Below are 12,829 nucleotides of genomic sequence, written 5' to 3' on the forward strand. Positions count from 1 at the left end.
TCATTGGCTACAGCAGAATAAAGTGAAGGTTCTGGAGTGGTCATCTCAGTCTCCTGACATCAATATCATTGAGCCACTCTGGGGAGATCTCAAGCGTGCGGTTCATGCTACACATCCCAGGAATTTACAGGAACTGGAGGCTTTTTGCCAAGACAAGTGGGCAGCTTTACCATCTGAGATAATAAAGAACCTCATCCACAACTACCACAAAAGATATCAAGCTGTCATTGATGTTAGAGGGGGCAACACAGGGTATTAAGAAATGGGGTATTTAAACTTTTGATCATGGTCATTTGGATGTTTTGGCTGTCATTATGATTTAAAAAGAGAAAACACAGTAGTTTTAGAATAAATTGCTTCACCCAACCACTAACCATGAGTGGAGAAAAAGTTTTGGTGTTATCATTCATATTCTCTGAAAAAAGGCCAACAAAGCAAAAATTCTGCCGGGGTATGTAAACTTTTGAGCACAACTGTAAGTCTTTGCAGTACAATTTAGGAATCGTCAATTTATCTGATGCAGGTGCTGAGAATGAGAATTTTTGCTATTCCTCTGCAGGGAAAACACTGCACTCAGTGTGAGATCGATTCACTCCCGGACTTTATTATGTAGATATGCGAGGGTTTGCACCTGTAATTGGCGTGACAAAAAAATGGCAGCATGCTGCGATTTCATTCCGAAATCAGATGGGTGCAAGAAATAAAAATTCGGAAGCCATACAGGCCATCAGAGTGGCATCTGATACATTACATTATGGATATATTACAATTCTGTAAAATAGAAACCTGCAAATGGTCTTGTAAATGATTAATACCTGCTGAGTAAAAAAAATTGATTGCACAAGGGAGAAAAATGTTCCACTTTTCTGGATGAAAATTGGATCGATTTTTTTATACACTTGTGTGACCCCAGTCTTTAGAAGGTAACTTTAACCTGGTGAATAACTTCGGAGTTATCACATTTACCGTTAACATCAATACAACTAATATAAACCATCATGCAGGTGATTTATAGTTCTCAATAACCAGGTAAATACCACGTATCGGTGATCCATTTGGGTGAAATGACGTTACGATATGACCTGTATGTGCAGGGCTGTCAGAAATAATAGTCATTGTCATTTTATCAAACTTTGCAGAAATCAATAGTTGAAGCCAACATAAGAAACTAAGTAATATATACTATATTGGCAAGTGTATTGGGAACATGTTAACCATTGGTCCCAGTGTGCAACATCTGGTTCTCCGGCCCGGTGTGTAACATCCAACCCATCGCCATGTCATGTGTCTTTACTAAAGTGTCACAGAATGTTTGGTGGTAAAGAGCTCCCCGATACCAGCATCGTCCTGTAAGAGTCACAGGTGTAACAAGTCTGTTTATGACATTTCTTCCACCTAAATCTTCCCCATAACTTGTGATTGATCTTATGAAGTATAGGAATAGGAAGGAAGCGCAGTAACTCAGCCTCAGAGTGGAGACCACGTTAACGTTCCAAAGCGGGGCACAGAGTGCTGAGGAGCAGAGGGCAGGATTTGTTTTTCAGGATTTGGCCTAGGCCACCTAGTTGCATTGAATTGAAATCTTAATGCTTCAGCTCAAGACATTTTGGACAATTGTGGCTTCCAGCATTGTGAGACTAGTTTGGGGAAAGCCCTTTTCTGCCCCCATGGCTGTGCCCAGTGCACAATGTCCATAAAGGCATGGTTGGGGGAGATTGGGGTGTAAGAACTTAACTGCACACGCAGAGCCCTGACCTCAACCCCATCAAATACCTTTGGGTTGAACTAGAACGGAGATTATGAGTCCAACCCTTTCCTCCAACGTCAGTGTCTGAACTCACAAATGCTCTTCTGGATGAATGAGCCAGAGACAGCTCCAAAATCTATGTCTATGACACACAAAAGTAGCAGAAGAAAAAAAAATACACCTGAAGAAGACAGGAGGCAGCTGAAACAAGTACTGCTTTTTGAATAATAAGTTTACATTTTTATACAACCTTTAATCTGTTTGCACTCATTGGATCAATTTGCCTCTTTTCCTCATGTTGGGAGCGCCCTCTGTTTTTTGTTTTTTTTATCTGGATCTGTTGGAACTCTTCATGGAGGAATAATCTGATTTGTGTGATTTGGTATAATAACTAGTCAGTTCTTCTGGACCTTAGATAGTCCATCCTATTCTCATGATAGATCAACTTTGAAGTAGTTGTCCAAAATTAGAAAAAATAACTATGGTACCTTTTTTTCAAAAATAGAACCACAGTTGTCCATAGATTGAGTCTGGTGCTGTAGCTCTGTCCTATTCTCTTGAATACTAGAATACTAAAACCACAATCCATGGACAAAAATGTCGCTGTTAATGGGGTAAAAACAAACCTGTTTTTCTAACATTACAGCTTTAATCTTTAACCAAGCTTTATTTACCCTCCCGGGTTCAGCTCTGTTTCACCAGCGTTGCTCCAGGAATTTTTTATGGGCTTCGCGGTAACGTCACAATGATGTAGTCGGCACAGGGAGCTGAGCTCAGTGATTGTGATAGCTTTGGTGACATGAAGTCGCTGCAGCCAAACAACAGGGAATAGGGCAGCATCGGAGACAAAGTTCTGAACCTGGGAATGGTAAGCAAAGTTGTACTTGTTTTTTCCAATGAAATTAGTTTTCTGGATGGGGACAATTCCTTAAATTTTTTTTTTTTTTACAATGCAACAATTCTTAAGCAGGAAAGTGCTCATGTTTCACCAAGTACCCCGGTTAAGCTGGAATTAATAATCATGGATAAATAATTTAATGTTTCTCATACGACATTTTTACTGGTCAGTGTTTCCAAATGTCCTATTTTACTTACAATGCAGCATAATTACCGGATCTGTGGGAACCCTGGTGAATATACAACGAGCGAGAAATATTACAAACTACGCTGTAACTTACGTCTCTTGCTCGAGGCTAACATTATAACCTGATTAGGACATTGCAGCGATGAAGTGTTTTCACTTAATCTTTTGGAAAAGACGTGAACTAGAATCTCGGCAAAAGCTGTTATTTATATTGATGTCATGTTGTTCAGCAACAGCTCATATGAAAACTGCGATTCCTTGTGAAAATACATTATTATAGCAGGAACTGAGGCCAACGTGTTGTGTTATTTGCCTAAGATCACATTTCATTTTGTCTTTCCAACTAAATCTCTTTGTTTTCTTACTGAACATAAAATCGCCTTATAAAGTAAGTAAAGTTCAACGCAGGAACCTAATAATCCCATCAAATAAATAGTAGTAGTAAATCAAATCGCCTTTTTCAAATTTGGCGAATTAATCCAGGATTTCATTAGCACATACAGAACTTTATGGTCTCTTAATTATTTTTTCATTATCTAAAGTTACCTTTCCATAACCTACTAATTTACAAAATTCAAGGTACAGGGTAACCTTAGGACATGAGCTGGGTAAGTACTAAAATGGCTTACATTGGGTCTTGGATCTAAATGAATATACATTAGGTTTTGCCAGGAACCACAGTGTGGATTTCCCTCACTACAAAGACGTTGTCATGTCGGACGCTGTTCAGACCAGGTCGTTCGACAGACAGCGGTAATTCCGCTTTTGACCACTATTTGCTCATTGGCGTCGGCTAGATTTTATCTAGCTGTTCCGGGGTTAATTTACCTGATCCTCGGATTGGAAGCTGGGCCATGCCCATTGCCTTTAAATAGTTCTCCTGAACATTGGGTGTCGCCGATTATAGCTTCTGTCTTGTGCGTTGTTATCTCAGTCTGGAGTGAAGAGCTTGTCGTTGGAGATTCGTTGCTGGTGGTGTATTTTCCTTTGTCTTATTTACTCCTTCCTATATTTGTATTTATTTTGCCCTGCACATTTATAGTGTATTCCTGAGTGACTCCGGCGTGGTGTATATTTTCCTTTATCCTTGTCTGTGCTAACTGTGGGTATTGGAGTATTACCTCTTCACTGGGTGGTGTGCGGAGGTTTCAGCCTAGGGTTGAAACAGGAGACAGGGTGAGGTTCGAGGCCTGGACATGCACACCATCAGTGTAAACTCCAGGTAGAGGGTCAGACAGGATTTCCCTAGTCTGAGGGAAATTGCAGGGGCCCGGGTTATTAGCTCTCGCTCACCTAGTCTCCCCGTGACAGACGTTTGGCAAAGGAAGGGGTGTAATTACAATAGATGCAGGGGCCCTGGAGCCTCGAGAGCCCCTAAAGTTTCTTTTGACAATATAAAAAGAACAATACTGTTATTGACTTGGGGGCCCCGTTGGAGCTTTTGCATTGGGGCTCATGACTTCAAGTTGTGCCACTACTCATGTGTGTTAAAATTGTGTGGACCAGTCAGTAGAGATGATCGAATTAATTGAAAGTGAATTCTCCATAATCTGAATTTTTTGCCATTTTATATTCTGAAATTCAGCAAAATTACAGACTTACGGACACCAATTTGCTGAATTTGTTTTAGGGCCAAGAAGGGATACAAAAAATAATAAATTTCAATTGTAATAATCACCTCTCCCTTGTACTCACCTGTCCAGCCACACAGCTACCTCGGGCTCTGGGCTCCTTTTCGACTTTGGCCTAGTCAACATTACAGGTGCCAAAGACCCCAAAAAATTACTGAAAAATTATCAGAGCCGGAGGGAACTACTCAACGGGACAGATAATGGCTGGGGAAAGGGGAGTATTGCATTAACAATGCCAGTCTTGATGAATTGGGGCCTAGGTGTTGTGCTACACTAAGCACTGTTTCCCGGCATATGGCAGCAGATCTTTTCCTCTACTAGTATTGAATATTTTCAGTTGGAGTATGCTGTTATCATTTTCTGTCAGATCCCATGAGAAAGAAAAACATATAGTTATAATATATAGCTCCAATAAACTTCTATTGGTGCAATATTATAACCCCATACAACCTAGAGCTTATGGATAAGGCCGAGAGGGTTTATATGATCGTGAAGAGCACATGTGGTGTTCTAAATTTCTGTAATAATTTTTGTTGCCGTTCAGTTCCCGAGTACTAATCTATGGCTGAGGGGCGAGAGATGTTCTCTTTTTACAGATATTTTTTCCATATGGACAGGATATGTACTGAGATCCCTATGGACGAATCCATCATCTATGGACAAGATGTATGCGAAATAAACAATCCCATCATCATCCTAATCAGCTTGATTCTCATCGTGGATTATATAACAATTTAGAGCATTGCATCACTACTGCCGCTCGCCACCATGTAATCATCAATATGACTGTTTGGTTCATGCATGATACGCCATGATTTACCAGAGCTCATAAAGACAAACAGACGGCCTCAGAAACACATGGGGACCTGCACCTATAATGCTTCCACTCTAAATAAAGGTAAAGACAGGAGGACACGTGAAATTAGGCTTCATTTGCACAGATCACTGTTACTCAAATACATTTTATAGCCGGCCGAGGATGACATAACATTATTGAAGTGTAGTTAATATTTAAAAGAATCAGATAAGAATGTGAATTAGCTCCATAAACTCCAAGAATGCAAACAACTCAAGAATATAAACAAGCTGCTATTAGAAAAAGCCAGGATATGAAATAAAAAAGAGTCAGCTTACTCACAGCTGGCAAAGCAGAGATTATCACGATGTGCGGGCTGCAGTCATGGAAAGGATGAGATCCGGAGATACAAGTAAGATTTCTATATACACACCAACACGTTTCGGCCCCGGACCGACATCTTTCTTAAGGTAAAAAGACAAATTCACACTTCAGACTTTTACAGCTGTTGTTTCCTTACGCAATCCTTACAGGTGAGCGCCACCATCAACCCCACCTCCATCTTATACCTCATAGTACTGATCTGTCAATGCACATTTGTCCCATCCAGATCTTCCCACATATCCATGGCGTGTCCTCATTACAGTAAGGCTGAGGTCTGCGACGGACATATCATTGGTGCAACCTGTGCAGCCGCACAGGGGTCCAGGAGGTCACGGGGGCTCATTTCAAGCTCCAAAGTAGGTGGAATTGTGCATTATGATGAGCTGTTGGCCTGGAAAAGGTCCATATATTGGTCTTGCACGGAGCCTCTTCTGTCAATGTTTGCCATTGGCTGAGATGCAATGACAACGCAGACCAAATACCAACACAGAATGGCGCTATTTCTGAGGAAAAAAACTGATACTGATCTAATATTCAATAAATAAAACATGTTGGTCCCCCAAAGGAAGACATATATTCTGTTCTCTTTTTTTTTTTTTTACAGTGGCTGATATATGTAAGAATTTGCATTATTAATATTTAATGCCTCATAAGGATATTTAAAAAATATTTTCTAAACCAGAAATCTGTTTCAATTTCCCCCTTCTGGTTCTTGCCAATTAAAAACAATTTAACTTCTATTTAATAAAATATTTACTTGATGGGTTGTTTAAAGGTTCTCTTGCACCTCTCACTTCTGCATTGGGCAGTATATCGTTGCATCAATAGGTGCCTTCCATGACACATGCACACAAGAACTTTTGATTGATTATTCTAAACATAGTAGGAAAGTACTGATGCTGTTGATTATAGTTTGCAACATTCATTGAGTGAAACTGGCAACTAGAGCAGACACGATGGGTTTTTCAGCAATATTGTGTAGACTAGGACAGAATAAGCAGAGTCATCTCATTGTAATTAGAGGGCATATCATCTGATAAAAGCTTTACTGTACTGCCAATATCCTAGATAAGACAAAATAGTAAAAAAACAAAAAACTTTTACACAGGGCCACAATCATTCTAATAATACTCTACAATCATTTCCCAGTGTAAACTTATCCAATGATTTAAACACAAATAATAATTCACCCACTTGTCATTGATTGCATATGTTATGCTGACGTAAAAAAATCAACTACTACTGTTGCTTGGAATTGAAACTATATGAAGGAAGGAAAAATAAATGTGCCTGTCGCCCACGAACATGTTGCCAGCTCTTTAGAATGCAGAGTTCAACCCTGTTGCTCTTGATCTCTGCAACTGACCCAAAGTGTTTGGAGTCAGAACCTGTTAACATTTATTTTTAGGACTTTAGTATTTCTACATGTCCTCTTTTTGCAAGTTATTATAAGTCTTACCCCAAACTGCATTATTAAACTGTTACGTTCATGTTTTGCATTTAAGAGCGCACTGCTACTTCCAGCTTCCTGCTTGCTGGGGATAGCAGTGTGCTCCCAAAGATTGACAATACAGGCCAATGTCACGGCTGTGCCGCTGGCCCAAACTGCACACCCTTCAATGTTGTCCTGTGCAGCATCGAAGAGGGAAAGGGGCACTGAAGCTGGGTTGATCAAGTAAAAATGGGTTCGAAGGAAGATGTCTACCCCTGATCGACTGCAGAGGTGGTCGGTAAGCTAGCAAATGAGTAGTAAACTATAGAAATAAAAATATCTCCTTTCTTGAGAACAAATGGGATTTTTAATACGAGTTAAATTGCAAAGCTGTTTGTTTTTACAGTTTTTGTAGGTTCGCCCATATAGATGATGAGATAACCCCTTTAACAGTTCAGATGCAATGTTGTGAGAGAGAACCAGCCTGCACTGGTGAGTCTAAACTACCCAGGTAAAAAAAAACCAGAGTATTATTTTATGAGTGATTTAGTCCAGGTTCATCTGCAGTGGCAATGATCCAAAGGGTCCTTAGTTAAGTCATGATATCATCATCCATCTTCTTGTATTTTGAATAGCTTTAGCTTTATTTAAAGCAGCTGGTCAGGTTAAGCAAAAAAGAACATCCATCTGACAAAACCCAGGCGATCGGTGAAGTACTAAAAACATTTTTATAACAATAATATGTTCCATGTTTAAATATATAATCTTGTTTCCATTCTCGGCCAGCTAACCTATCTGTGCGGGACTGTCCAACAATATGAACATAAACATTTAAAAATCAAAAATATTCATCAGTTGCCAGAAAGTATCAATTTGGCTATATGAAAGCACATAAGCTATGTAAAACAGCTCAACTAATTTACTTGTGTCTCTGTTGAGTGCTATAAAATATGTTGTCAGCCTTCAGTGTGTGCTGTAAGAAAAAGGCAGAAAGTTGGATCTCACAGTTGGAGCTTGTAAATACATGTTCTTACATATAAGCTCTAAGTATAATAATGCCATGATGATGCCATCATATCCATTGTCCAAACTCTTAAGCTGTGTAACACAATATAATCCAAATGTGTAATGCAGCTGCAAGGCAGTTGCACGCAACCTCCACCAGGGGGCACAGGTAAGGGGGAAAAGGAAGCACTCACCATGTAGCACCACAGTACAAGGCGTGAAGCGCCACTAGGAGGTGGCAGAGAAGTCAGACAGGCTGGTCAGCAAGAAACAGGAAGATGAAGTACTAGAGGTCACAACAGCAGTGCACGTGGTCAGAGACAAGCCAGAAGTCAGAACCAGATGGGAGCATGGGATGCAAAACGAGAGACGGAAGACGTAGTCGGGGTATGAGCCAAAGAGTCAAAGCCAGACAGGAAACATAGTAACAGAAAAGGAAAGCTGGAAGCAGGGTTCAGAATTCAAGCCGAGTCATACACTGTAGGAAACCACCAAACACACACTAAGTCAGGGACAGGGGACGGGTCAGGCACAAATACGGGTAGGCAAAGGCAGAAGGGTCACTAGGGTATACGGGTCAGCGGCTCAAGCCAGAGACTCAAACTATCACTGACAAATGCTACCAGGAGTGGCTCCAATAAATAGCCACCCACGAACCAAAGAGAGGCAGGAAAGGTTAACCCCACCATAACCAGGCTGGGGAAAGAAAAGCAAGAAGCAAACCCTGACCTGGATCATGACAAAATGACTTGCATTATTCTTTAAAGGGAAGAACCTGTCACCCGTTTTTCACAATATAATCAAAAGCCTCCTGTATGTAAGCCACTATCTCCCCCTGCATATCCCAAAAACAAAAACATGCGAATATTATTCCTGCACAGTTAAAGCGCAGGCGCACTTCCCTCTGCCATACTAGGTTTTGTAACGTGCTGGCACCAACTTCACTTCCAGTAGGCACCAGTTCATTGCAGGACTTTGATTTTGCCCTTAGTGTGCACAAGCGCTTGTCCACTGGAGGTGATGTCAGCACAAGAACATGCGCATTACAAGACTTTGCTTTGTCATTAGTAGGGCAAATCACAGTGCACCTGCGAAGATTTTTGCTTCATCTGCACAGGCGCAAGATTTGCAGCGATCTGTGGATGATGTAGGAAGCATCATAGACATTAATCGCACCAGAAGGACAGCAAGTCTGCCGATAGAGGATTCCAAAATGATCTCCCCCTACATATCCCAAAAACACACCCTACATCATCCACAGATCACTGCGAATATTGTTCCTGCACAGTTAAAGCGCAGGCGCACTTTGCTTTATCCTAATATGTTCTGTAACGTTACGGCACCAACTTCACTTCCAGTCAATAGGCGACAGCTCATTCCAGGACTTTTCTTTGCCCTTACTAGGCACAAACACCTATCATCTGGAAGTGAAGTCAGCGCTGGCGCATGCGCATTACAAGACTTTGCTTTGTCCTTAGGATGGCAAAGCAAAGTGCGCCTGCAAAGGCCTTCGATTCAACTGCGCAGGTGTAAGATTTCAGAGATCTGTGGATGACGTAGGATATGTCATAGACAGTAATCAAGCCCAAAGGACAGCAAGTCTGCAGATTGAGGATTCCAAAATTATCGGCACTCAACTGTAGCGAAATTAGAGAAGTCCCAGCACTCAAAGAAGGTGTAAACTTATATCTTTATTATATCACACTAAAAAAAGCTGAACGTTTCAGCTGATCCTGACCTGAGCTTTCAACACAGATACTGCAGCGTAAAGCTTGGAATGGAGTGAAATGTTCAGTAGGATCAGTGTGATATTATAAAGACATAAGGTTACACCTTCTGTGAGTGCCAGGACTTTCCTGATTTTGCCAATAAAGGAGGCACAAACCAAAGACCAACGATGTCCATTGGACCGAACAATGCTGATTAGTATATGGCGCGGGAAACTTTTTGGGGGATATGCTAGTGGCTTATATACAGTTGATGGACTGCAGTAAGAGAGCAGTTAAAGGTGGTGGCCTTAGTTTATATTGGTAAAATCGGGTGACAAGTTCCTTTTAATGTAATATCTTGGTCAGTTTACTTTGAATTGTAAGACTTTTAAAAGGAGCTGTCTGACATAGGGTTCACTCACATCAGCGCTTAAATTCGACGAATGCAATGTGAGAAAACCTCGCATTGCACTTGCAATAATGTTAGTCAATGAGGGAGTGATCATCTGCGAGTTTTTCCTCACCTAGAAATGGGGTCAAGAAAAATTTGCAGCATGCTGCGTATGGCGGCGTGAAATGACCGAGACTTACCAATGAAAGTCCAATGGGTGTGAGAGAAAAAAATTCCACAACACACAGACCATGTGTGTTCCATGTGATTTGTACACACCCATGTCATAGAAAACCCGACATTTCATCAACTGAGTACAGTAAATGCGAAACATGAACAATCATAATACAAGAGAAGAGATAGAATGAAAAAAATGGCTTGCTGGCATTCATTTTTAAACGGATCCTTATAGTGTAAGGTATTCTATTAGCACCTGTGCTTTGATATGGATTTCCGAGCTGACATTCACTTTAAAGTGAACCTGTCAGCAGGATTTTGCTAAGTAAACTATAGGCATTGTCATGTTGCTGTTGTTACACTGATTAAAATGATACCTGGGGTGAAGAAACCTGTCTTGTGGTTCTTGAGTAATCAGTACTAGAAATAGGCGGGACTGTAAGCAGAGTCTCATCTTCCTGCTCTAAGCCATAGGCCGCCTGGGAGCAAAAACAGTCTATCTCTATGATAAGGAACATGTTTGTGCTTTGTGGAGGCCTGTGGGCAGGTCTTTCCTTAGTTTTTCTTTGGTTTCTCTGGCCTAGAGCGGGAAGATAAGAATCTGCCTACAGTCCCGCCCTGGAGCACGAGTATCTCATTAACTGAAAACTTCTAACACTGATTACACAAGAACCACAAGACAGATTTTTTCACCTCCGGTATCATTTTAATCAGTGTAACAGTGCCAACCTGACAGTGTCTGTAGTTTACTTGGCAAAATCCTACTGACAGGTTCGATTTAAGTCAAGGCTAGGGTTCTGCAAAGTAATCTTGACCTAAAACCGACCATGTTTTACATTATATCACATATTCGGCATCCGACCACCCTCTTTACTGTCTGTGCAGATGTTTAGCTCCATTCGTTCCTTTAGATTCCCACATGCTCATCACAAAATGTTATCAAAGAGGAATTTGTTTAGATATTATGATGAATGCATCATGACCTCAGTCTTAAATTACCCCACAATATACAGAACTGAGGAACTATCTGATTAAAATTGACTTCCTGACCAAAGACTCATTCGTTCTCCAATTGCCCTCTGATTTGTGTAGCCGGCAGCCTCATTATACCATTAGCAAAAGAAAAGTATGATGTTCATCAAATGACAAATAATAGATTTTCCATCCAGGACACTTATGTATGAAAATAATCTTAACATAACAATCAGACTTACAATAATCCAATGACACCAGTAGAACAGCTGTAATACATAGAGGAGGCTAATCAGAGCTACAATGCTCACAAAAGTGGCTCCTGATATACGGTTACTGTGCTTGGCGTCTTTCCCGAGTTCATCTTAAGAGAAGAGGTTTTGGACTGTAGCTTCAAAGGCTTCTCTGTGCTGACTGTATACAAAATGTAAGAATACATCTGTGTATTTACAAAGATCATTAAAATCACTTAATATTTCTCTAGAATGTTCTCTAAATTGTTTCCATATCCGAATTTCAAACCAGCTGATATCCATCCCAGTACAGATGAAAAAAAAGAACCACATAGACCCAGATTCCTGTGCAATATGAACGTAAGGCTGTGTTCACACGGTAGGGATTTTTTTTTAGGAGTTCTTTAGAGTGCATCACCTCCAAAATCCTACTCACAAACTGCTTTGGAAAACTCTTACTATTTTTTTTTCTATTGGGAACAAACTTCAATGTTCATACGAGGATTTTTTTTTTCTAGGAGTCGTCTTAAAAAAGGCCTGGTGGAAAAAAAACCAAGAGAGTGGACATCGATTCTTTGAAGTAAATCCGTGTCATAATATGGTTCAGGAAAAAAACGATTCCAAAACTCTTCAAAACTGCATCAGAAAACTATTTAAAAAATGCTTAGGCCCCGAGCACACGTTCAGTATTTGGTCAGTATTTTATATCAGTATTTGTAATCCAAAACCAGGAGTGGAACAATCAGAGGAAAAGTATAATAGAAACATCTGCACCACTTCTGTATTTTCACTCCTGATTCTGGCTTACAAATACTAAGGTAAAAATCTCACCAAATACTGAACGTGTGCACATGGCCTTGGGGTTTGTTTATACTTCATCTTTTCCTGTATCTTTTCAAGTGGGTTCACTCCTAAAAACATCATAAAAAGCACTCACAAAATACTTAAAAGATTTTGCGTATTCATTTCTATGCAAAAAACACTTTCTGTTCATATGTTCAGTTTTTTGAGCATCTTTTAAACGCTTTAGACTTTTGAAAAGAAAAGAAAGTGGATGTCACTTTTTGATGCTGCTTCTCATTGAAAATGCTATTGGAGCGCCCCCACACCGCTGCAGGGCCGAGGGGTACCCGGAGCCGGGCCTCTGGGATCTCAGTCCTGGGGTTGTCACGGTGGCTAGACCCGGTCCGTGGCCCTGTCTGTCAGTGGGGGACGTCCGTTGCAAATAGGTGCTGTTAACGGTGGTATAGCGGTGCAGTTGTGGGGTG

This window comes from Ranitomeya variabilis, chromosome 6 (genome assembly GCF_051348905.1).
Source record: "Ranitomeya variabilis isolate aRanVar5 chromosome 6, aRanVar5.hap1, whole genome shotgun sequence".
In the NCBI taxonomy this organism is placed as follows: Eukaryota; Metazoa; Chordata; class Amphibia; order Anura; family Dendrobatidae; genus Ranitomeya; species Ranitomeya variabilis.